The sequence below is a fragment of the Lynx canadensis genome, chromosome D2 (assembly GCF_007474595.2).
Source record: "Lynx canadensis isolate LIC74 chromosome D2, mLynCan4.pri.v2, whole genome shotgun sequence".
Lineage (NCBI taxonomy): Eukaryota > Metazoa > Chordata > Mammalia > Carnivora > Felidae > Lynx > Lynx canadensis.
Genome location: NC_044313.2, coordinates 62,193,794 through 62,215,520, shown reverse-complemented (window position 1 = coordinate 62,215,520; position 21,727 = coordinate 62,193,794). Strand labels below are relative to the sequence as shown.

Genomic DNA, 21,727 nt, shown 5'->3' with positions numbered 1-21,727 from the left:
CAGGGTTACCTACTTTGGCTGGAATCATGACAGCCCCGTCCAATGGGAGCTAAAGCCAGAGAGGAGACCGTTCAGTCATCTGAGACGCCGTCCAAGGTGGAGGAAGCTATGGCCTCAAGTTTCTCTCCACTTTCCACCTCCTCCACAACTCATGCCAGTGTCTCTTGTTGGCCAATCGCAGTGGGCAGCCAGTGGCCCTAGGAGCTCAGGAGAAGCAAACTATGGAGATCACCTCCCCTTTGCTGGCAATACAGACCAGAGTGGGGTGGCGGAGGAGGGATGAAAGGGGAAGGAAGAGGAGAATGGATCATGTAGTGAATACGCTCAGAACACCCGCACGGAGGTCACCATCTAACCCTAACTGAGCCCTCTTGACCCCTAATACTGGCAAAATCTTCAGGGAGTTTATGAATCCAGGTGGGCGGGGACTACAGATCTGAAGGTTCTCCAGAGTCTGCCAGTGGTCCTTGGATGACCTGATTAAGCTTCTCTTCGGGATTTTCTGTTTCTCTTTCTCCTTCTTCCCACCCTCACCGCTACTTCCTTGCTGAAACACTCCCTGTGGTTACTAGTTAGAATCATGGAGGTTTTCTGGGGAAAACCTCAACCCTTCTTCAAGGCTTACAGACTTGGGTTGGGGTTAGAATAATTGAGTCGAGGATGATGCCTGCAGAGAAATTGCTCAAGCCTCAGAGGTGGGATGGGGCCTTCTCCACACACCCACACAGAAAGCCATCTCTGAGCACTATGGTGGGTTCTTTGTCCTGTGTGTCATCACATGTTGCCAGATATTTGAATTATTTGGTTAATGTCTTCACAATCCTGATAGAATATAGATTTCTTGAGGAGAAGGGCTGAGCCCTACAAGATTTTATATCCCATCGCATAGTGCTAGTCAAATATTAAGTACTTTGGTGTTCTTAATTGAAAGGTAAAGGTCCCTAAATGGAGAAAGATAAGCTCTAGTATCTGTGGTTTTGGTTAAGTTATATAAAGTCTCTGAGCCTTGTTTTAATGCTTTTGAAGATAGAATTTTATTTTATTTATTTATTTTGAGAGAGAGAGAGCCGGGGTGGGGGGATGAGGGGAGGAGCAACCGAAGAAAGAATTCCAGGCAGGCCCCCCAACTCTCAGCATGGAGCTCGTGGCAGGGCTCCATTTCACGACTGTGAGCAGAAATTAAGAGTTGGATATTTAGCCACCCAGGTGTCCCTGAAGATAGAATTTTAAATAAAGACCATGCCTTTGTGATCTGTCCACTTACATCATAAGCAATTTGAGGGCAAGGGACAGTAGCCTATATTTTTATGTATAGCATCGAGCATACTGTCTTGCACAAACAAAATCCTGGGAACATGTTTATTAAAGAAAGATCTAATTGAAGAATTGAATATAAGATTGGCCAAGCTGCAATATGAATAAGCTTTTAGAATATTTATATTCTTTTAAATGTTTCTATTTCTTTTTATTATTTAATAGTGAAGAAGATTTTAGAATCTACTTACCAGGGATTGCAAACTCAAATACCTACCAGGCGGGGCACCTGGGTGGCTCAGTCTGTTAAGCTTCCAACTTCAGCTCAGGTCATGATCTCACGGTTTGTGAGTTCGAGCCCTACTGCTGACAGCTCAGAGCCTGGAGCCTGCTTCTGATTCTGTGTCTCCCTCCCTCTCTGCCCCTCCCCCACCTGTGCTCTGTATCTGTCTCTGTCTCTCTCTCTGAAATATAAATAAATATTAAAACAATAAACTTTCAAATGCCTACCAGGGATCAAGTAAATAATGAGAAATGATCCTGGCTGTGATGAGAGATAATAGTGGGGAGCTTGGAGAGCTGGAGATTATTGGAGGGACTCTGAATGTCCTCTCTACAGGGGGCAGCTGATGTTCTGTCCTTGCCAACTGTTGGATGAGAGAGTGGCAGCAGTATTGGCAAAACTTCTGGATATATATGTGAAATTTGTATATGTTTATGGCTGGATTAGCCAGTTAGGGAATTCTGCTAGAAACAATATCCATTTTAGACTTCTCGAGGTTAATAATATTTATAGTTCCTAATAATGTATTTATTGAAGATGCTTTGGGAATTATCCTATGATTTTGAAGCTCTAATTTTCCTTGTCTTCCTTTCCAATTTTAACGGGAGTACTTTACCACTGCAACCTTCTGTTTTGCTCAGTTTAGTGGCAGAGATATCTAAAAGGCAGGAAAGACGGCTATTAACTATTGCTGAACTTTCACCTTCTACTGACAAAAGTGCTGACTAGTTATTTGCCTTTTCAGATTATTTGCCATGACAAACAATTTTTTAAAGACACGTGAAAGAGAACAGATTTTCAGTCAACCAATAAATAGATTATCTACAGATGTGCTTACAGAGAGACTACAAAGATTATGCATACTCTTCTATTTAGATGTGGTTTGCTCGGGTGCTCGCTTCGGCAGCACATATACTAAAATTAGATGTGGTCAGCTTGGGGACCTGGGTGGCTCAGTCAGTTAAGCGTCTGACTTCGGCTCAGGTCATGATCTCACAGCTTGTGAGTTCGAGCCCCGTGTCGGGCTCTGTGCTGACGGCTCAGAGCCTGGAGCCTGCTTCGGATTCTGTGTCTCCCTATCTCTCTGCCCCTTCCCCACCCATCCTCTGTGTCTCTCAAAAATGAATAAGTGTTAAAAAAAAAAAATTAGATGGGGTCAGCGCAGATCACTGCAATACACTGTTGATCAAACTAGTCTTCTGAGCGCTTGTGGCCAGACAACCGGTGAGTTTCATACACACAAATTGTCTGTGTACCAGAGAGTAATGGCTCAAGCAGAGCCACCTGAGTTTCATAAGACCTGTTCCAATTTGCAGTTGATTCGATGTTGAGGGGACCTAATAAAGGTAGTAAATGAGTCATTTTCCAACATGATATAACTAGAATTGGTTCTTGGCCCAGAAAGATGTGAGTCAGTTTAGTCCTGACTCAGTTCCCAGTCTGATGCACAGTGACTCACTTCCCTATGTGATGTCATGTTTGTTCCTTGTAAGATGTGACCTCCTCGTTGTTTTGTTGTATTGGGGTTGTTTTCTTTTTTTGAAATAGAAGAAGAAAATGAGAATATTTTAGAATAAGATGAAATACTCCAAGGAATACAGAATCAGACTAATAAAAAAAGGCCTTGATTTTCTCATAGTGAGCCTGGAGGAATAATTAAGCTTTAAATGCTTATATTGTTGTTCCCATCTATTAGGATGGTTAATTTCCAAACAGCCTAGCTATTAGCCAACATTTGATTGAAAACATTTTGCATGTAAAAGAAGAAAAATTGGTATAACAACAATCATTTGGTAGATATATTTATAAAAGGCAGCTGCATTTGGGAAAAAGTTAACAATAGATGGTCAGATTAAAGAGGACACATGGATTGATCTTTCTAGAAGGATACATTAACTTATATACAGAAAGTAAACCCAAAATGGAACATTTATTATGAAACCCATGAGCATTTCAGAATACGTAGAATTTTAAAAAAATACTGCAAAGATGGCTTTTTATGCTTATGTCAATAATGTATGAAATTCAGCATGCATGGCTTGTATTGCAGGTCAACCGAGGCTGAGGATAAAAGCAATGTTTGCATCTCACTGTGTTGGTGAAATGGATTAACTTTGGTCTTCCCTGGCTGACCAAACACTCTCATCATCTGTGATGATGACTATACTGAGAAAGTTGAAACAATGTAAGTTAAGACTGTTTCAATGGCAAGCAATAAAAGCCCCTTTTGGCTAATTTAAGCTAAAAGGGGGATATTTTAAGGATGGATGAATCAGAGTAGTTGCCAAATAACCAAGTCTCAGAGCACTTTGGGTGGGGGTCCTCAGATTAGGTACTTCTGGACCCAATAGGGTTCTATCAACTTGAGACTGCCCCAACAGTCTTCTATACCCATTTCTCCCTATTCGTGTTTCAAATACCTAGAAGAATGAGCCATTAATTGGCCCACCTTGGCAGGTATATCTCCCTTTGGGTGAATCATCCACTCTGACAGAGGGGCTGACTGCACAGTTCCCATTGGGAGAACTGTCGTGGGCTGGTAGTCATCATGTCCTGTGTCTGCTACAGAGACCGTTTGCTTTGTTCTCCAACTTCTTTCCCTTACAGCCCCAATCATAACATTTTAATCTATTCTGTAAATGAGTGCTTCTCAGCATTTTATGTTCAAATAGATCACCCGGGGATCTTTTTTTTTAATGTTTATTTTTGAGAGAGAGAGAGAGAGAGCGTGTGCACAAGCAGGACAGGGGCACAGATTGGGGGACAGAGGATCCAAAGCGGACTCTGCACTGACAGCAGTGAGTCCAATGTAGGGCTTGAACTCGTGAACTGTGAGATCATGACCCAAGGCAAAGTCAGATGCTGAACTGAATGAACCACCCAGGTGTCCCCCTCCCCACCAGGGATCTTCTTAAAATGTAAATTCTGACCCAGCAGAACTCAGGTACTACCTGAGATTGTGCCTTTATAGCAAGCTCCTAACTGTTGTCAATAAAACCAATCCATTGACCACACTTTTACTTTGGTCACCTAATTAATATCCATTCTCTCCCCCTGACCTCCTAATAGCACAGCAAATTATCCAAGTATTTATTTCTACCTCTATACAATCTCTATGCTTTGGAGGAAATTGAACATACTCCCAGTTCTAGTGGTGGGTACCAACTGGCTTGACCCCATCTGTCATTCAATGTTATTTCAATGGCCCAGAATCTACAACAGTGGCTAACAAGTAGTAGACAACAGATATTTGTTAAATGAATACATGAATTGATGTGAGCACAGATACATGATATGAGCTTATCCAGTTTAGATGGATTTCAGGACACTGGCTTCGAATGCTGGTCTGGAAGCCCTCTTTGCCAATGGATGTGAACATTCAAGATTTAATTTTGACTGGCAGCCTTCCTACAACTGTTAGGAAGTCAGCCATAGAATGAGGCTGACAGTAGAGAAGGCAGCACGGAGAGACAGAGAGAAATGGGCCACTGATAACATCACTGAAACACTGGATGTCCTATGTCCACCCAAAAGTTACAAGAACCAGAAATTGCCTTCAATTTTAAAGCCAGTTTTAGTTGGATTTTTTGTTACAACATAGAGTCTTAACTGACAGTGGGAAATGTCTTACTCCATTCCTAGGACATCCCATTATGGTACAATATGGGTACCTTCAGAAGTCAACGTGGTCAGAAAGCATTCTACAACACTCTATGGCATGGATTTAGAAACAGACTTTACTGCAAAACTTACTAAGAAAGTGTTGGCAGGAATGGCACAAGTCTGTGATCTTAACCTCTCATTGATCTAAGGAAAGGCATACTGGAATACGGAAGGTGTATATTCCAGGCACAGGACCCTATATCCTTGTTGCTTTCCATAAAGGGGAAGTGAGAGAACAACTCATCCATGGGGGTACCAACAGATACTGGGGCAGGGTGTTTAATAGGGTTAAGTGTTCTCAGGATGTCCAGAAGAGCCAGTTTTGCAGTTTTGGAGATTTGAGGCCTGAGGGAGGAAGCCAACAGTCCTATATAGGAAGCTGAGTTGAGTTGGAGGAGCCCATCCCACTAGGAGAAGGGGGAGGGCCCTGATCCAGCTGGCCTGTCCAGGCTGCCTAAAGTGACCTCCCAGAGTCATTTCTAGAAAATTCAGCTTGGCACCCACACTAACCTAAACTCTTTTCCTAGCCAGTTGCTTAAAACTGCCTTCACATGCTTCACCACTGCCTTCAGGAGAAAGTCCATGGAGTTTGTTTTCCAATATAGTCATCATCTGAATGAAGCTAACTCTTGAGTCTTTCTTGTGTTGCCCTGACATTGTACCATAAACTTCAGCTATAGCAGATGATCTTCTGGGCTCCAAACATTTTGTATATCATCACCCCTCAGTGTCTGGAAGACTCGTGCACCATACTTCTTCCTGGAATGCGTCTCATGGAGCACTCTGCCCACTCAATTTCCTCATGATCAAAGCCCGTTGATCCTTTACGTTTCAGCTCAACTGTTACTCTCTCTGGGAAACAGTCCCAGAGCTTTAATCCCCACACCCAGCATAATTAATCATTACTGCCTTTCCGTTCCCATAGCACTTGGTTCACACTGCTAGCTCACACTTATCACCTTGTTAAGCAACATATCCATGGCCTCCCCTAGATTATGAGTTTCCCTAGCTTAGAGATCTTGTCTTATTTGTCTTTATAGCTTAAGCCCCACTGGGCTGCTCTCCATGGGACTGATCCTGCTGGCCTCTCTGTAGGATCCTGACCTTAATTCTCATCAGGGAGCATGCCTTAAGGCCAAAGTTTACCAAGAAATTATATAGGATTTTCCCTGATGAAAGAGAATCTAAACATGGACTAGGTACAGCCTGTTAAAATGCTGGAATTTGTACCCAAGCTGGAGAGGGCCAAATGAGTTTGGAAGGGAACAAAATTAGGAAAAGAAGCTTGATCTTTTGGAACAAGTTCCCAGCGGGTCAGGAAACTTGGCTTTGGAGAATGGCCACCGATAAATGGAACAGTAGAATAGTTTTTAAAATAACGCCCCCCTCCTTTGGCCTTTTCTCAATTTGATTGTATTGCTGTTAACTTTGTTACTAAAGCGTCGTGCTCAGGATACCAGGAAGAAACAGCTGTGTAGATGGCTGATCATTGATTTGCCCCCACCGTTAGGGCACATGAGGTAGGATTCCTCTTTCCACAGCCGTGGCGCGAGGGTTGCTCTTGTACTAATGACAGGCACCTAAATTAGCCCACATGGAGTTAAGGGAAATAGTTGATTCTTTCATTTTCTTTGGGTCAACACACTTCAGAGATTTGCAACTATACACTTTGACCTCTGCGGATTTTTAGAACAACAGGGTAATGTCCAGAGCAGAGCCAGCAGGTCACATGGCTTTTCTGAAGGTTTATTCAGTCACCTCCGGATATACCTGAAGGCAGGCTGATGCCAAAATACATGGGACCTTGGGCGTGAGCCTGCCGGAGAGCACAGCCCTGAAGGCCTAATGGAGCGGTTGGCACCGGTGACAGTCTGCAGGCCCAGTCTGGCCTCCACGGCAGCTGCACATGTTCCTGGGACCAGAGCCAGCTGGTGCTCATGGCAATGGTTTCTGGGTCCTGGCACTATCCCAAGATCGGCCCAAGCTCCTTAGCCCTGATCTGGCAGGGGCTTTGTTCTAGCTCTAAACTGAAGTTCAGCCTCCTGAAGTACAAGGTGAAGGCAGGCCCTTGAACCTTAACCTATGTGCTCCTCCCAGACTGACACGCCCTCTGCTCCAGGTGAAACTAAGTGCCCACGGGCAGGGCCAGGGCTGGTCCTTTGGGGTTACTCTCAGAACTTCTGCAGTTGTTTTGCCCACTCCAGAACTGGGGGCGCTGCCATGTTGTCGGGGCCCTAGGCTGCCAGTTGGCGTAGAGATCACGAGGGATGGAAAGAAACCTGGCAGGAGATCCCCCTGACCCCAATTCATCCAGGAGCACTCTGAGGCAACCTAAGGACTGGATTTCAAAACTGGCCTTGGTTGCACAAGAAAGGTCATCCCAAATCAGGGTCTCCCTAACCGGGTATCAGGAATACCGCAGAATTCTCAAAATAAAATGGATTTTCCTGTCTATTAGGACACTTCACACATATTTCAAATACAACACCAAGCGTGGCTAAAGCGTCTTTAAAACATTTTCGTAGCTTTATTGGTTGGAATGAGCAATCTAAGTAATAAGTAAAAGCAGAGAGCTCGCTATGCAAATAAAGCTTCCAGATTCGTCTCCCGTCTTCTTCCCCCAGCAGATTGCCTCCGGAGCCCCTCCCAGGTGGAGCTCCGAAATCTGCTTTTAAAATATAGTCTTTATTTGCATGATCCCCCCCCCCCCCCATGTTTCAGTCTAATTCTCCCAGATTGAGAGAAACACAATAAAGGGGAAAAAATTTTTGTTTTCAGGGCTTCCCTTTTCACAAACTCTTTTTTTGGAAACCGCAACCTCGGGTCCCAGAAGAGGTTCCTGGGGGCTTTAAGAACATCAATCAGTTTCGCAGCTGGAGGCCAAGGCTTTCCTCCGGGAAGACTTTTTACATAAAACAGATTGTACTTTGTCCTTGCCAGGGCAGACAAAGGTTTAAATTAAATATGCAGTGAGCTGCAGTTGGCTGCTTGCCACAGCCTGGGGGAGGGGGAAGGGAGAACTCGTCCCTACTCTCCTTCCTTTCTCTGTAGTTGTTTCTTTTTCCTGTTTCTTTTTCCAGCCTGGAGTTAAAAGGCCTGCGCTCAGGGCTGGGCTTTTCTGTAAATTCGCGGTGTGATGTGGTGCAAGTCAGTGGGCCCCCTGGGACCTCAGTTTCCTCTTCTGTACAATGAGTCTGAGATGATGTGTGAAGGTCTTTTCCATATTTAACCTTCTAAGTTATCTCCAAATTCAGCTGTGTGCATTTCCAACAAACACCACCAGCCTCTCCTCGGAGCAATGCATCCCCACCTTTCCTGGACTGACGGGGCCTCCTTTTCCCACTGACCCCTGGGGCCAGGCGGGCCACGTGTAAGCGAGAAGGAGGCCCTGCAAAGCAAGATAAACGGCCACCAATTCTGTTATCGGTCTTGGGGGGGGGGTGGATAAACAGTAGTGGGGATTGGAGTGAATTGAAGAGACATTCTTCAAAAAGGGGGCAGCCTCTACCCACCTCAGCTGAGGCCACTTGTTGTGGCCTGTGGGACAGAGAGGTTTTTTTGTTTTAAAGATTATGTTTTTGAGTAACTTACAAGCTAGGAGATCAAGAGTCCCACACTCTATGGACTGAGCCAGCTAGACGCCCCGAGTTTAGTTTTCTTTTTTTTTAATGTGAAAGTCTGAAACTTCTCAAGATTGGTAACTAATTACAAAAAAGAAATTATGAGTCTCATAAAGTACATGTGCAGGTCTGTGGACTGAATTCAACTTGAAGAGGGTCAATTCGTGGACCTTAAGAATGTAAGAATTTTCTGTCTTCTCTATCTCACAGAGATGTTCAGAGGGTCTGTGTATTTAAAAGTGTGTTGTAAGCTGCAGCAACCTACTATCGACCTGAAAGGTATTTCAATATAGAAATGCCCTATGAGAGGGTAAATTTCAGGAAAATAATTTTAGTCATATTCAGGTTCCCAATCAACTCTTGGCCTGGAAGTTAATCGACCTGTTCTTTTATTGGTTAAACATACTTTTATTATCTAAATCCACACTGATTTCATGTGAATGATTTCATGTGAATAATAACATGAAATTGATTTCATGTTATTAGCCTTGTAGGAAAAGCAGGTTATAAATGGAATATATATATAAACTTGAGAATTTTATTTTGCCTTGTAATGGTGGCCTTTTATATCATCAGCATATTAAATGAAATATTATTTTAATATATAATTAAATGTTACAGATTTATATAGTACAAGGTAATATACATTTTAATCAAATTTCTATTATTTGGATACATACGTGTTCTATAATACTATAATGATTGCAACATAAGTCCACAAAAGACAAAAGCGACTTGAGAGATCCTTTGTTCTCTGCGTGCTAAAGTGTTAGGCAATCTTTTTATCTTGAGGGAGAACCAAACGAAAATGGGATTTAATCCTTTAAAACATTCATTTTAGTGGTTAGATGACCTCTTTTCCTATTTTACCTGCATAAGAAACATGAATTTTATTTTCAGGAATGTATATGAAATACATTACTCTTGTTCTAAATGTATTCAAGTGATGTGCAATAACAAATAGGCACAGGTAAATTATTAAGAAGCAAGATGAAATGATTTCTCTTCTTGGAATGCCATGATTTCACAGACTAGAATAATTGAAGGGTACCTAATATAAAAGCATTTCCTCCTGCATGGAGAGCCATTTTCTCTTTTCAGTTTTTTTCCCCTTGATCTCACTAACTCAAGACATAAAGATTTTATTCTCCTTTCTTCTGAGTTGGTCTCCTTTTCTTCCCCTGCATTTAAGCTTTTTATCTTTTTGTCTAATGTAAATAGTAAGTCTCAGATTTGATCCATTAATTTAATGTTTCTGACTTATAACTTAAAAATACACATTACATTTTTAACCTTTCACTTAGAGTCTAAATTGGAGGACACAGTAAATAGGATTTCCCCATAAGCAGGGCAATATGTGAAATATTTACCGAAGGAGATGGCAAGGGCATGATCAGAATGGATACCGCCATGGTGAGGACAAACACCAGTTGTGAACAACCGTTCCAGACTTACTGGTTCTTTTTAACAACAAGTTGCAACCATGCAATTATTATCACCAGAATAATTATCATATGGGAAACACTGAAACATTTAGTTACTGTATTAGTCTGGATAACTAGCCATTAGCTGCCACAATAAACCAGCTCTAAAATCTCAGGGACTTGATGCAGCAAAAATGTGTTTCTTGCCCACACAAAACGATGTAGTCAGTAGAGATTTTCTTCCACTCGAAGACCCCGGGCCCCTTCATCTTGTGATGTGGCCATATTAACATGGCTTCCAAAGTCATTGCACAAAGAATGGAAGGACTGGAGGGCTCCCCCTGGGTCTCACAACCTGGAGCTAGAAGTGATACATGACACCTTTCACTTTTCATGGGCTGGAACTAGATACATGTCTCCAACTGGCCTGTGAGAAAAAAGAGAAAATGTAGGGAAGCATATCAATTGCCTTTTAGTTCACAGGCCCAAGTACTGATGATTTCTATCTCACACCTCAAGCTGATTGAACTGATGGTGCCTTGAGACCTTTGCTGCTGACTCATGGCCTGATTCTGTGACTTCTTTGCTTCTCTGATTAGTTCTATCCCACTCTCTGCAATCTATTTCAGGATCAGATGTCCAAGAGGGACAGTCTTATTGTCTTGTTTATCATCATGATCTGTTTAGGCAGAGCCTTTGTTTAAAGCCATCTGAAATGCACTGGCCCGTCTACAGACGGACTGCTCTTGATTATGTGCCCACACCTGTTTTAGCCATCTGCGGAAAGGAGTTTGGGAATAAATTGCGTAGGAATTTGGGGATAAAATGGATAAATAAATTTGGCAGAACTGTTTTGAATAGTGAAGATTTAAAAATATATCTAGCAAGGTCTTCATTGTTATTAAATTGTTACTATATCATAATAATGGCGAAATCACAATTTGTCGAGGTTTTGTACAGTGCGGCAGCTTTATTTTTTCAAGCATATTTAAGTAGTATGGATTAAGAATAGTTGCTGTAAATGTCAGTCCACAAACTAAGATGTACTAAAATATATCTTTCATCTTTTCAATCGTTGAATTTAATTTCTATTTTATGTTTCCACTCTGTTGAGTGCAAGAGACTTAAATTTGTTAAATTGCAGGCCTCCCCTACCTACCCAGGGTCGCATTTAAGATTCAGAGTGTCTATGGATTTACGAAGAATAGAGGCATTTGATCAGCACGGGAGTTTTGACCTGCTCCGTTTCCGACCTGGGCCGGTTCACCCCTCCTTCGGCAACCTGGTGGTCCCCCGCTCCCCGGAGGTCACCATATTGATGCCGAACTTAGTGCGGACACCCGATCGACGTAGCGCACTACAGCCCAGAACTCCTGGGCTCAAGCGATCCTCCTGCCTCAGCCTCCCGAGTAGCTGGGACCACAGGCGCGCGCCACAGCGCCCGGCCACCGCGCCCGGCCAGAGGCATTTGAAAGTGGACAATATTGTCCTTTGTCTGTAGCCCCCCAGGCTTTCATGAGATATGGACAGCGGCAGAGATCACCACCTATCTCTACAGGTATCCGTTTTCTCTTTCTTTAGTCAAAAACCATCTTATTCTTATCTGAGTACATGACTGCCTACGCAGTGACTACATTTCCTAGGCTCCCCTAAAGCTAGGTAAGGACATGTGTCTAAGGGCCGGTCAATGGGAGGTGAATGGGAATGATGTGTTAACCTCTGGGTCATGACCTTAAGTGACATCTGCTGGCCCTCAGCTTTCCGTGGTCCTTTTTCCTCTTCTCCAAGGCTGGAATGGAGACATGGTGGTGATGAGCCAGGTTTGTTTCTGTGAGGGCAGGAGGGCAATATTCCAGCGGGGTGGAGAGCAGTAAGAGAAAAGGAACGCTGGGCTCCTGGATGACCTGGTAGAGTGGGGCAGCTCCAGCTCTCTGGTCTACTGCTGCTTTGACCTTGTATGTGATAGAAATGAGTGTTCTCTCTCCTTAAGGCTCTGTTATTTTGGTCTCTGTGAAAGCAGCTGAGCCAGTATCTTAAAGGACACACCCACTTTCCGGGGTGCTTCCTGCTGTGTCCCCTTTGTTTCTGATGGCCGAGCCTCTTCCTGTCTGTTGCTTCTCAGCGGCTGCAGCTCTGTGTTAGTGATATTCTAATGCTTCCTTACCAGCTGCACCATGGGAAACTCTGCTTCTGCACTTCTTTTGCATTTCTGGCATCATTCTGCTGCCACCACGCCACTCTGTGGCTTTGAGAACTCTGGGGGACTCACAGGACCATCTGCCTAGATAGAGCATACAGATTTTCTGCCTACTCCTATACATGGTGGAATAGAGTCCTAGTTTCTGGATTCCACCTAAAGAGGGGGCAGAATATTTTGCTCTAGAATCCCCAAACATATCTGGGAGTTTTATCATTCCTCTCCCAGCCTCAATCAGAGGGCTCAGTTTAGGATAAGAGTGAGATCAGCCTAGGGGCCCTTCTTAGGAGCCCACTGGTGTCTTTGCTTTTCTTTCGAATCTCCCTATTCCTCCTTATCAGAGTCTTTTTGAGTATTAACAGTATGAGGAGCTCTGTTCTAACATGTCAGGTTTCCTTCTAAATATTTTGCCTTAATACCTGGAGCAAGCTTTACAAACGTTTTGTTTTTCCTGTTGGTTACCAGAGGGGACGGCGGGGGGGGGGGGGGGGGGGGGGGGGGGGGCAAGGATGGGTGAAATAGGTGATAGGGATTAAGGAGCGCGCTTGTCGTGATGAGCACCTGTGTTGTGTGGAATTGTTGAATCACTATATTGTTCACCTGAAACTGATGCAACCCTGTGTGTTAACTGGAATTCAAATAAAAACTTAAAAAGAAAAAAATGTTTTCTTTTTCTGGGTTCTGAGGTATCATTCCTTCTCTGAGGCAGCTAAGGCAGAACATCCCATGAGGTAGAGGGTGGTGATAACTAAAATAACGCAGATAGACGGAAGTGTTTGTTAATATTTCAAGATTTCATCTGTCACTTAACTTGCAGCCAATATTGCCAAGGACGTGTCTTTTTAGGAGTTTCTTCAGCCAATAAATAAGAATTATCTGTTGTGGTGCAGTGGGAAGGTTCATTGGCTCAGATTTACAGGTTTGTGTTCCAGTCCTAGTTTATGCCTGTGCTTTGGAAGCACACTTTCTATGTCAACAGTAAAGTGCAGTTCCAAATGTTTGTCTCTTTTATCTGTGGACTTTGACTCCATTGATTGTGTAACATTGGGAAATTGACCTAGATTTCAAGTTTCAGTTTTTGCTATATATTTCCATAGCACTTTCTACCTCAGACAGAGGGAACTTCTGTGGAATAATAATAATAGTTTATGTTTAAATAGCATTTCTAAATTGTAAGTATTATTCTTAGTGCTTTACATATACTATTTCACTTGTGACTCATTTATGAGGTGGATACTGAGATACAACCAAAATAGAGGTAGGATTTAAACCTTTACAGTCTGGTTCCAGGGTCCGTGCTCTTAATTATTAAGTTAGGCAACCTCTTATCACAGGAAATATTTTGAAGGAAAGGAATGAAAAGGTATTGTAATTATTATTGGAGTGCTCTCCTGGTTTGATTTATAAGTACTAATCTTTCAAAAGCAAACTATGACTCAACTCTATATAAATTATCCCAAAATTCAGGTATGCTAAGGAATAACTGAATGCATGCTAAGAGTACAGTTATTAAAATTACTATTTATTTTTATAAAGTGAACAATAGATACATTTACTTCATTTAAACTGCCTCCTTTCAGGGCACCTGAGCAGCTCAGTCAGTTAAGCATCAGACTCTTGATTTTGGCTCAGGTCATGATCTCACGGTTTGTGAGCTCCAGCCCCCGCATCTGGCTCTGCGCTGACAGCCCAGAGCCTCCTTGGGATTCTCTGTCTTCCCTCCTCCCTCTCTCAAAATAAATAAACATAAAAAAAATTAATTTTCCTCCTTTAAAAAATGTTTTTAGGTCAGGAATCAATACAAGCAATCCAGTTTTAATTCCCACTTAGAAATAATTCTAAAATAGTATTTACTAAGTCATAATTAAGTAAATGTTTCCTTTGCTTTCTTTGAGGTATGCTCATTAAAGGACTTTCACCCCAGCCAAATGAGGTCAGTGAAATTCAATTGCATGATAAAACTTTGTCACCATCTAGTGTCAGTAAGGAGCATTGCAATCATGTTGGTTATTTTCTCTCTTCAGTAGCTTCCTTCTAGATCTATGTTAGTATTAACTAGCACTCCCAGTGGTACCAGCGACCCACTGATTCTGTAGACTTTTATTTATTTTTAAAAATGCTTATTTAATTAAAAACATTTTTTAATGTTTATTTATTTTTGAGAGAAGAGACAGAGCATGAGTGGGGGAGGGGCAGAGAGAGAGGGAGACACAGAATCTGAAGCAGGCTCCAGACTCTGAGTTGTCAGCACAGAGCCTGATGTGGGGCTTGAACCTACGAAGAACTGTGAGATCATGACCTGATCCAAAGTTGGACACTCAACCGACTGAGCCACCTAGGTGCCCCAATGTTTATTTAATTTTGAGAGAGACACAGAGAGAGAGAGAGAGAATGGGGAGGGCAGAAGGAGGGAGGACAGAGGATCCGAAGCAAGCTCTGAGCTGACAGCAGAGAGCTGGATGTGGGGCCTGAACCCACAAACCATGAGATCATGACCTGAGCCGAAGTTGGACACTTAACCAACTGAGCCACCCTGGTGCCCCTGTAGACTATTTTAGTAATTGGATTTCAGAGTAATCATTTCAGGTCATTGCTTACTTCCAAAGCATGGTTTATTTTATGAGAGTGTTCTCAGAGGACCATAAAAACTTTCATCCAAGTTAGAGACAGTGTGCTCACCCCTTAAGAATCCCTTTACTTTAGCTTCAGGATGATGAACATGGGAAAAATCTTCATGATATATATTAAATTATTATGAAATAGTTGAGGCTTTCAGAAGAACATAAAGTCAGTATATCAAACATTTATGCACTTGCTGTAATAGTTATCTACTGCTGTATAACAAATTGCCCCAGTGCAGCAGCTGAAACAGCAAACATTTATCATCTCACACAGTTTCTGAGGGTCAGGAGTCAGCGAGTGGCTCAGCTGGGTGGTTCTGGCTCAGCGTCTCTCTCCCTCGGGGCTGTTGGCAAGCCTAAGCTGGGCAGGCATCTCAAAGCCTAACCGGGGAGGGAAAGACAGCTTCTGAGCTCATGCCTGTTTGTCGGCAGGTTTCAGCTTCCTGCAGGCTGTCTGCCAGAGGCTCGGTTTCTGAAAGTGTGGGCCTCTTTATAGAACTGGCTTCCCCCAGAGCAAGAGAGGGGGAGGGAGCCGGAGGGAGAAAGAGAGGGCGGGAGGGAGAGAGGGGGAAGCTGTAGTCTTTTTTAGAATCTAATTTCACAAGGAATGGTTTACTTTTCCGTACGTTATTGGTCACTCCTGAACCTGGTACCATGTGGCAGGGGACTATAGGCGGGGTGAAAAACAGGAGGCGGCCATCATTGGGACCATCTTGAAGGCTGGCTGAAACACCCACCGTCTAGCTTTACTAAATAGTAACATTTTGCCCCATTTGTGTAACTACTACTAGCCCTGGGCTAAAATCAGGGAGCTACCAGAGAGAAAGAATGTTTTCTTCCCATGGGCTTTCCACCCCACTGCTGAATCTCCCTTCCTCCCTCTGTGACTGAGCTCTGCCAGATCCCAGAGCTCACATTTGGCTGTAGGAGACGTGAAAAAGCTCAGTCCAATCTCATACGCAGCTCGAATGCCATCTTTTTACCTCCTCATACTGCTGACTCTGTGAGGAAGGAGATCATGGTTGTTCTTTCAGGATTTTTTTCTGACTTTTCTTGCTTCTTTTTTGCTTTCTAATTTGCTCTAGCATGGGGTCCAGCATGTGGGTTAAAGAGGAGCAAAAAATATCTTTGTATTTAGCTGATACTGTATATAGTCCTCCCTCGGTTAATGCTAGCTGATACTCATTCCCTCCATTAACCTAAACATCCAAGTACAGGTTCTTCAGGTGAGGATATGGGTTATTTGGAGAACCCGTGAATGCTTCACACTCTTCAAGTATTCTCCAGTTGGCTTCTTGAAATCCACACTCGGCCTTTGCTCTCTTTGAGGCTTCACCCTACGCTGCCTCTTCCCCCCGGGGACCTTGGCCTCAGGAAGCAGTGTTCTTGGGTGGCAGGGTCTCTTCAGGATGGCTTATGCCTGCTCCCTGCAGGTCCTTTTGGTCAACAGGAAAACATCATGTGTCTTTTTCCTGCCAAATGCCCTCCCTCTCCACCCTGTAACCGCACTGCTCCAGCCAGTCTTCTGCGTTTGGAATTCTCCAGATGGGCGCAAGAGCCCAGGTGCAGATGCCGACAAATGCTTGCAGATGCTGGTTGGCTTTCCTTAGAACTCTCTCTGCTTTCCTCTTTGGTCTCCAAGCAGCACCAGCACCTGCGATGTGAGGGCTCTGTAAACATCCAGCCAGAAGGTGAGACGCCGATTTACTCCCTTATAGGCACTCCTGGTCCCTGTGACTGGTTTACGTGGAGCCTTTCTCTTGGCCTGGGTGTGAGTGAGAAGCACCTGATTATGGGAGGGGAAAAAAAACCAAGAAATCCCATTCAATGAATGTATGGCCTTCTCGTAAAATGGCTGGAGATAACGGACAGGAACTGATATTTAAAGGACCAGCTTGGTCATTTTCTACAAAATTCTGCAGAAATGTGTCTAGCAAGTCTCTGGCTTCAGGGCCTCATTTGAATTTCAAAGATAAAGAGAACCCCCCTTTTTAACATAATAAATTTTGCTCAGATTAAAACATGTGGAAATGTACAGATTTAGTTGAAATCCCCTGTGTACTTGTCCTCAATTCCACTCCCCTCCTTGCCTGCCTAGAGGGCGTTTGTCAATACCATATATACTTACTACTTGCCCTAGTCCCTTTGGGCCACTATGACGGAACAGCACGGGGCGGGGGAGAGGGGCGGTTTATAAACAATAGAAATTTATTACTCAGAGTTCTGGAGGCAGAAGGTCTGAGAACAGAGTGCCAGCCTAGTCATGTGAGGGCCCTGGTCCAGGTCACAGACTTCTCATTGTATCCACACGTGGTGGAAGGGGACAAAGGAGCCCTCTTGAGCCTCTTTTATAAAGGCATTAATTCTCATTCATGAAGGCTCTGCCCTCAGGAACTAATTACCTCCCAAAGGAGCTTTTTTTCTTTTCCCCTTAAGGTTTATTTATTTATTTATTTATTTATTTATTTTGAGAGAGAGAGAGGGAGAGCGCATCCATGCACCAGAGAGAGACAGAGAGAGAGAGAGACAGAGAGAGAGACAGAGAGAGACAGAGTGCTTGCATGCAGGGGCAGGGGAGAGAGGGAGACAGAGAATCCCAAGCAGGTTCCCTGTTGTCAGTGCGGAGCCTGGAGCCAGAGCCTGGAGACTGTTGTGGGGCTGGATCTCAGGAACCATGACATCACCACCTGAGCTGAAATCAAGAGTCGGCTGCTTAACAGACTGAGCCACCCAGGTGCCCTGAGATGATTTTTAAAATTTTCTTTTCTTTCTTTTTCTTTTTTGCTATTGCAGATGACAGAACAATCATCATCCTGGTACTTGTCTAGTTATATATTATAGAACATATACCTAAAAGAAGCATAGAGGAATTGCTAGCTTGAAGGATATGCTAATTTACATATCTCCTAGACGTCAGATTGCTCACTCATGTTATTTTCCACCACCGCCAGCAAATTCAAATCCTCAGCAACATTTGGTATCGTTGGATTAAATAATTTTTGCCAATTATCTTGTTTTAAATTGTATATTGTACTTAAAAAAAATGTTTACTTTTTATTTTGAGAAGAGAAGTGAGGGTGAGTGGGGAGGGATAGAGATGCAGGGAGAGAGAGAGAATCCCAAGCAGGCTTCATGCTGTCAGTGCAGAGCCTGATGGGGATGGGGGGCTCGATGTCACAAACGGTGAGATCATGACCTGAGCTGAAATCAAGAGTTGGACGCTTAACTGACTGAGCCACCTAGATTCCCCTAAATTGTATACTGTACTTTTTTGACTGTTAGTATTTTTCAGCATCTTTTCATATATTCTTTACTCTGGTCTTCCTTTATATCTTTTGGGATAGATCATCACAAGGCCATGAGAAAACCTTTCTGCCTTGTGATGAAGTCCTTATGTTAATTTGAAATTCTCAGGTTCTATGCATAGCTAGAAATTATAAATATAGAATTCAGACATTAGGAATGCATATGGGGGAGTTTTTTAAATTAAAATTTATTTTTCTTTTTTTATTTTAGAGAGAGAGAGTGCAAGCATGGGAGAGGGGAGAGAGAGAGAGAGAGAGAGAGAGAGAGAGAGAGAGAGAGAGAGAGAGAGAGAATGTTGAACATGCTCCACACTCAGCATGGACTCCGACGCTGGGCTCGATTCCACAACCCTGGGATCTGAGCTGAGCTTAAATCAAGAGTTGGACGCTCAACCAACTGAGCCACCCAGGAGCCCCTGGAATTATTTCTAACATCTTATTTTGTGTTTTCTGTGTATTACCTCTTTTATAGCTCCTTTCCCCTTCTTTCCTCAACTACAATGTCTGGCACTTGGTAAGAACTCTATGTGTTTGCTATCGTTATTATTACATTGAATTGATAAAGCTTTTTATATTCCTTTTTTTTTCCCTCTTTGATGTTTTATAAACTACAGATTTTGTTTCTAATTTAGTACCAATACTTAATTTAAAAACATAGATTTAATTATCTCTTTCTCTAAATAGATACAGTTATTCACTAGTTCTGTTTCCCTCCCAAATATTTACCACATTTTGACCACACATTATTCAACCTCACTCCCATCTTGTTATGGTTGTGCTTTATTTGTTCTTTTGTTGTTTTTGTTCTTTTTTAACATATAAATGAGATATTATTTGTCATACTCATTAATTAAAATTACTAACACATTTTGTCATTTTTTCTGCTTTTGCTTTTTCTTAATTCTATACTTCTTTCTTCTTCACTTTTATTCTTACTGAAATGTATTCTCTGATTATTGTCTTCATGAGATTCTGTGGATATTAAACCGTTAGTGTTCTTCTTTTCTCTTTTAACAACTGATAATCAGGGGCACCTGGGTGGCTCAGTCAGTTAAGCATCCAACTTTGGCTCAGGTCATGATTTTGTGGTCCATGAGTTCGAGCCACGTGTCAGGTTCTGTGCTGTCAGCCTGGAGCCTGCTTTGGATTTTGTGTCTTTCCTCTCTCTCTGCCCCTCCCCTCTCGTGCTCTTTCTCTCAAAAATAAATAAACATTAAAAAAAATGAACAGCGGATAATCAATTTTGTAAAAAAGGTTGATTTAAACATCAGCAGTGATGACTTCATCCTCAACTCCTGAATCAATACTGGTGGAAGCAATCTGCTTACCAATCTTGGAAGGACTTTGTAAATCAATGAGCTGCTTGTGAATCCTCACCTGAAAATGACCCATGTCTTAGAACCTTCACCATGCCGAATTTTTCTTGTAGTGATTCTTGGCGTCTTGGTGGACATCTGGACTGTTCCTTTTACTTTGAGATTCTTTCTCTTTGTGCCTCTGATCAAATCCGCAGGCACCACCTCCAAAGATTTTACAGTTTGGCTGGTTAGAGTAATTCTTTTTTTTAAAAAAAAAATTTTTTTTTTTCTCCAACGTTTACTTATTTTTGGGACAGAGAGAGACAGAGCATGAACAGGGGAGGGGCAGAGAGAGAGGGAGACACAGAATCGGTAGCAGGCTCCAGGCTCTGAGCCATCAGCCCAGAGCCCGACGCAGGGCTCAAACTCCCGGACCGCGAGTTCATGACCTGGCTGAAGTCGGATGCCTAACCGACTGCGCCACCCAGGCGCCCCTGGTTAGGGTAATTCTAACTCACCACCTCTGCTTCCTGAGTGTCCTTCTCTATCTTTTAAAAGCCGTGGCTTTGGGGCTTCCTGACCCACCTGTTTCTCTGCAAGAGTAAACACCAAGGAGTCAGGAGCTGCAGGAGGAGCCTCTGGGCAGAACTAGCTCCATTTCATCTGGACCAATCTTCCTCAAAGAGCTAAGTGGTGTTTTTTTTTTTTTTTTTTTAAACAAGAGAGATTTTTTTGTTGTTGTTGAGAGAGAGAGAGAGGGTGCGAGTGAGCGAAGGGCAGAGAGAGAGAGAGGGAGGGAGGGAGAGAGAGAATCCCACATTGACAGTGTGAAGCCCCAAGCTGGGCTCCAGAGAAGGGGGGCTCGAGCTCCCCTCATGCAGGGCTCGAACTCACTAATGGTGAGATCATGACCTGACCCAAAGTTGGATGTTTAACTGACTGAACCACCCGGCACCCTCAAGCTTAGTGTTCTTCTAAAACTCTTTACTTTGCTCTTATTCTTATCTGATATATTGGCTGGGTATACATTTCTAGGGCAATGCTTATTGCTGATGAGAAATCTACCGTCAGTCTAATTATCATTCCTTTATGGAAAATGTGTCTGCTCTTCTGAATCTTTTAATATGTTTTTCTTTATCCTTGATGGCTTGTAAATTATAATACGTCTAGGCATGGCTTTATTTTTTATATCTCCTGGTTGATAATTTGGATCGAAGTTATGCTCCGATGACTGATACCCTTTTGCAAGTTTGGAAAGATTTCAATTATTATCTATTTAAATATTGCTTCTCTTAAGTTACCTTCAGTTTGTCTTTGTGAAGTGGGCATCATTGCATACATCAAAGTTCTTCAGTTTGTCCCTCACTTCTTTCTCTCTTTCTCTTTTGAAAAACTTTTTATTTAGTTTGAGAGAGAGAAAGAGAGAGACTATGAATGGAAGAGGGGCAGAGAGAGAGAGAAAGAGAGAGAATCCCAAGCAGGCTGTGTGTCATCAGTGCAGAGCTGGACTCAGGGCTTGAACTCATGAACTGTGAGATCACCACCTGAGATGAAATCAAGAGTTGGAAGCTTAACTGACTGAGCCACCCAGGCACCACCCCACCCCTGCTCTCTTTTTTAAAGTAATCTCTACACTGAATGTGGGGCTCTAACTCACAACCCTGAGATCAAGAGTCAGATACTCTACCGACTGAACCAGCCAGGTGCCTAAACCCTCATTTCTCTTAGCTACTTTTTTTTAAAAATGTCTTTATTTATTTTTGGGAGAGAGAGAGTGTGAACAGGTGAGGGGCAGAGAGAGAAGGAGGTAGAGGATCCGAAGAGGGCTCTGTGCTGACAGCAGAGAGCCAGATATGTAGCTGGAACTCACTAACTGTGAGATCATGACCTGAGCCGAAGTCGGATGCTTATAGGCACCCCTCTTAACTACTTTTTCATCATTCCTATTTTTATGCCTGTATCTCTGTATTGTGTTCTGGATAAGTTTTTTACTACTATCTCCTAATTCACTAATTTTCTTGTTTTGTGTGTCTGGGCTGGAATTTTCCTGGTTATTGAATTC

General features: G+C 42.9%; 1 long non-coding RNA gene across 1 annotated transcript; it reads left to right on the top strand.

The window, feature by feature from the left end:
* Window positions 1-1,685: 1,685 nt before the first annotated feature.
* On the top strand, window positions 1,686-21,489 carry LOC115527436. Its single transcript, XR_003972932.1, has 4 exons — window positions 1,686-1,696; window positions 4,341-4,346; window positions 11,467-11,653; window positions 21,479-21,489. It is a non-coding gene; the product is annotated as an uncharacterized LOC115527436 (long non-coding RNA).
* Window positions 21,490-21,727: the final 238 nt, after the last annotated feature.